This window comes from Lactuca virosa, chromosome 3 (genome assembly GCF_052849685.1).
Source record: "Lactuca virosa cultivar CGN04683 chromosome 3, Lactuca_virosa_CGN04683_v6, whole genome shotgun sequence".
In the NCBI taxonomy this organism is placed as follows: Eukaryota; Viridiplantae; Streptophyta; class Magnoliopsida; order Asterales; family Asteraceae; genus Lactuca; species Lactuca virosa.
In genome coordinates, this window is record NC_136428.1 from 302,391,989 (window position 1) to 302,397,281 (window position 5,293).

General features: G+C 35.2%; 1 long non-coding RNA gene across 1 annotated transcript; it reads left to right on the plus strand.

Moving 5' to 3' along the window:
* Positions 1-2,336: 2,336 nt before the first annotated feature.
* Positions 2,337-4,002, plus strand: LOC145163019 (uncharacterized). Its single transcript, XR_013739509.1, has 3 exons — positions 2,337-2,459; positions 3,230-3,292; positions 3,852-4,002. It is a non-coding gene; the product is annotated as an uncharacterized LOC145163019 (long non-coding RNA).
* Positions 4,003-5,293: the final 1,291 nt, after the last annotated feature.

Below are 5,293 nucleotides of genomic sequence, written 5' to 3' on the forward strand. Positions count from 1 at the left end.
CATTGAACTTTTCAATGACATGTTTAATCTCGATTATGCCCTTCAAGTTTGTGACTAGGATACCGAGGATCACAAACAATGTGTGAATAACCATGCAAACTAGTTTGGTACTGTCGTTATCATTCACCACCTAATCAATGTGCTGATTAACCACACACGCTCCATCGATCAATGATAATTTACGACATTAAGCACACGCTAGTGAGTTTCTATGTCGAAATCTAACGCAAATATACTAAATTCTACATAGAGAAAAATGCCAAATTTTTGTTCTAATATTGGTTTTATATTAATTGGTAACAATTATTCTGAAATGGTGAAATTTTATAACTCATGTGATTAAGACAACTTTGGATATTATTTTCCAGATTTTTGTAATATTATTTGAGGGTATTTCAACATATTTAAAGGTGTTTCAAACTCTTAAAATCCAAAAATATTATCAAACAGTTTCCAAAAATTTTAAAACTTTACATTTTCATTCCAAATATAGCAGAGGTCTTCCAGAAAATTTCCCTTGAATTTTTGATGTGATTAACTATTTTTCCAAATTTTTAAGCCTTCATATTAATATAAATTTGTGAAAAATAGCAATCAGATGATAAAAAAACTCTCAAACGTTTTGTAATACTGCTATTAAACATACTTAAGCTAGGAAAATATGAAAATTGATTTCGAAATAGTTTAACCCGATTTTATTATTTTTGTGCATTTATTCTAACAAAAATGGAGATAAATAGAAAACAGTTTCCAAAATTACCCAAAATTTTTGTAATACTGTTATTAAACATACTTAATCCGGGAAAAAATGAAAATGGATTTCTAAACAGTTTAACCCGATTTTATTATTTTTTTGCAGTTATTCTAACAAAAATGGAGATAAATAGAAAAACAGTTTCCAAAATTACCCAAACTTTTTGTACTACTGTTATTAAACATACTTAAGCTGGAAAAAATATGAAAAAGGATTTGTAAACAGTTTAACCCGATTTTATACATATAAAAGCTGTCACAAATATAAAAGTTATATTTCAATCAGTTTGGCTATTTTTCTTTGTTTTATTCAATTAAATAATCATTAATTCGTGAATAATTCTTAAACACTTAAGGTAAATTACCAAACTTTTTGTAAACGTCATATAGAGTGTACATAATCTGGGAAAAATACTAAATGTGATTTTTATATACTTGAGTCTGATTTTCTGGATTTAAGTGTATTTAATCTGAGGAAAATGGAAGAAAAATAGCTTACAGAAGAGAAAAATTGTACAACTTTTTATATGGCATCCTAATATATTATAAAGTGTTCTGGTAAATTTCATGAATTTTGGATAAGTAAAACTATTTTTTCCCATTTTTAGTCAATTATAAACACAAAAATCATGGAAAAAGAGATATGGTTTATGAAAAATTCCCAAAATATTTTTTTGAGTATCCCACATGGGTTTGGAGCTGTAAAAAATCATAGATAATCTGTTCACATTCCCTAAAGTGGCTTTAATATTTATTGGAACTAAATAAAAAGAAAATTAAAAACCTTACTAAATAGTAACAAAAATTGTTGAAACTTAATGAGAGGCCATTATCTACTTTAGGGTTCACCATGAATTTATCTAGGATTTATAGTCCTAAGAAAGTATTTTAAATTATTTATGGCTATGTTTTCTTGTAGCAACTATAATAAATCAAAGAAAAGAAAGCAACCCTTGGGATTTTTCATATCCTCTTATTATCTAGTTGGGATTCTGAGAAAAATTTTGTTTTGAACAAAAAACAATATTTAGATTTTTTATGAATAAAATCCTCTACATGCACTATTAACAATGTACTTTGATCATCAAGCTCTTTAACTTGATGTTCATCACATGCATCACGGTTTGAAGACCATGCATGGACATATTTTGTTCTTAGTGATGTTTTCAAAGCAAAAACTTGGATGTATAAGGTGGATGAACCTTTAAAACTTGTAAAAATCTGTATTCTAGGGTTTGACATAGGTTTTGGTCCTTGGATTTCACCATTAAACAACATGCATGTTATTCTTGGGTGAAATCCTACTTGTAACCCCCCGATTCTCAGGTATTGTTTAAATAAGAATTTAATTGGTTTCAAGGCCTACTCGACGAGTTGGTCGCCCTACTCGTCGAGTAGCAGCGGGCTTGGTTCGCGTATTTAATGGCCTACTCGCCGAGTCCATGAAGGGACTCGACGAGTAGGAGCTGGCAGATGAAACCCTAAATCCCAGGGTTTTGCACCCTATTTAAGGAAGCATAAGCCTCCTTTGGCCTCTTAGCAGTCCTTTGAGAGCTCAGAAAACCCTAATTCGTGTGGTGTTTCATTCTTGTGTGTCTAAAGCTTTGGAGAGGAGATCTTTTGAGAAGAAGAGCTTGGAGAACAAAAGGCTAGGAGCAAGGAAGTGTGGGAAATCAGAAATCTACCTCAGATAGCATCATTTGGAGGTATCAAGTCGTCATTTTTTCTTCTTTTCCTTCTAGACCTCTTTTGGTTGAGATCTAGGGTTTTTATGGTTTGATTGAGAAGATGAAGTGGGATATGGGCTAGATCTGAAGTTGTAACTTCAGATCTGGACCCTTCTGGGGTTCTATAGTCATAAAGCCCCGAATTTGGTCATGTATGAAGCCTCTTTGAGTATGAAACCCCCATTATGAGCTTGGATTTGACATTAATAGCCTTTGTAGCTATGCATGCACGTAAAGTTTGCAACTTTACGTGAAAAGCATGCCTTAGAAGCTTGGATCTGTAGTTTGGAGCTGCTGCATGGCTCAAATGAGTCTGTATGGCAAAAAGGACTGAAGGGACTCGGCGAGTCGCATGGTCGACTCGGCGAGTCATATGAAGATAGGCATGGACTCGGCGAGTTGGAAGAACAACTCGGCGAGTCCGATGAAGATTGTCGTAGACTCGACGAGTGGATGAACAACTCGGCGAGTCGGTTGAGGTTGCCCCAATTTATGTATGCGCGGGTAACTGTCGAGTTGCAAGAAGGAAGCTCGACGAGTTGCATTAGGGTCTCGATCGTAAACAAAAGGAACTCGAAGAGTCACTCAGGTGACTCGGCGAGTGTGTTAGTACTTCAAGGAACTCGGCGAGTAACCGAGGGTACTCGGCGAGTCAAGGTCAACATGGACTGCTGACCTTGACTAACAACTTTGACTTTAACCAGGGTTTCATTAGTTGGCTTATGGGTATGTTTATACTATGGTAATAGGTGGTGGAGTTTGTGGCAGTGATCCGAGGGTTGAAGTTTATCTACCGAGACGACATCTGCAAGGTGAGTTATCCTCACTATATTGATAGGGTCTAAGGCACCAAGGTCGGCCCTTTAGTTGTTATCGTTATGGTATGTTACATGTGGATATGATCTGTTAGATCGGAATCAGGATAGACAGTATGTTATGCTCTTATGATCCGTAGAGATTAATATGTTAGTGACCTGCTAGGTCAGTGCTCTAGTTATGAGAGATTGCTATGTTTGGTGATCAGTGAGATAGATATGTTTGATGTTTGTATATGCCAGTATATGTTAGTTATGCGCACATGGTTAATTGCTTGTTGCTTGGGTTGAGGCGGTCCTGCTTGTGTTGAAGGCCAACACACCCTATGAGCGGTCCGGGGAGACTATAGGCCCACGTGGCGGTCCAGTCATGCCGAAGGCTCGGTATAGATTCAGTTAGACTGTAGGCCCTGTAGGGTGGTCCAGTCAAGCCGATGGCCTAGTATGCATGTTGATTGATTGATTATTACGGATATGGTATTATCAGTTTGGTATTGGTATTTTGGGGGTAGCTCACTAAGCCCTCGGGCTTACAGTTTTCAGTTTATTGTTTCAGGTACTTCAAGAGATCATGGCAAGGCGAAGGCGTGACCGTACCGCTCCTCATCCTTATGATCTGGCTTTTGGGACACTCTGATCGAATAAAGATTTGAAAACATTTTTGTAAACAATACTATTGGGTTTTATTTATGATTGAAAAGTTTAAATTTGGCGTAAATTTTATGGGTGTTACACTACTACCATCATCATCAAACTCAACATTCATGGCTATGCTCATGAATGTTCATAAAGAATGGTGTAGAAGAAGGAGAAGTGCAAGAAGACTTTTAAAACTAGAAAGAAAAGTGAAGGAGAATGAAGGATTTTCGTGTTTACCTTGAAGAACAACCCTAGAAGATGAAGATTTGAAGATTGGAAGGTGTTCTTGGATAAAGAATTTCATGAGTTTAGTGAGAGAAAGAGAGAGTTTAAGTGTTGTAAATGGTAGAGTGTGAGAGAGAGTGAAGAGAGGGATATAAAGTGTGATGGAGAAATAATGATTGAAAAACTTGGGGAAAGGGTGTCTTGGAGAGGGGATGGCCAGATTTTGGATGGATGAGAGAGGCCCTATCCCTCATAATTTAAATTAAATACATTCTCTTTTCAATTTTTATAAAATTCTAATTTTTATAAAAGGCTTCTTTATTTAAATCTTGATTTATTAAAAATCTTGTTTTTAACTCATAAAAATATGATTAATGTTTGGTAATTAAATTTTTATGTCTTTGATTATATCTCGTAACTTGATTATTTAAATTTGATATAATGAGGTTCATAACAAATCTTATAGATATTTTAGGTTTTAAAGTTTATAAATTTGGATTTTAGGGCTCTTTAGGGCTTTTGGAACATTTTTAGATATTTAACATCAAAATGGAGTCGATTTAGAAGATTTTAATTTATTTTTAGGGTTTTATACCCTTTTTGAATTGTAACAAATGTTTGGAGTTTGATCCAATTCGTGTATTGTCTTTTTCCTACAGTAGCTAGACAACTTACTAAAGTTGTAAGAGTCAAGTATATTAGTCCTAGATGTTAGTTGGATCCTAGTTTCTACAAGATTGTGACAGTTGTCACAGTGTCCCCCACTAGGCCATGTCACAGTGTCCTAGTGTGATGGAGAAACAAGATTGTGACAGATTCAAGTATATTAGTCCTAGATGTTCGTTTATTGTCATTTTCCTACTAGGCCATGGCATGATGTGCATATATGGTTTATAAAAATATGCATGAGTCCGAGAATGACCTGAATTTGACAGTTGTCACAGTATCCCCCACTCAAAAAGAGTTTCGTCCCGAAATTCATTTTATGTCATCATTTGCCATCGCTTGGAAAAGTTGTGGATATTTTTCCTTCATGAAGTCCTCATGCTCTCAGGTGGATTGAGTATTTAGATCGATGAGACTCCTCTAGTACTATGTCTCTCATATTTTAACCCTTGGAATCCAAACTCTATC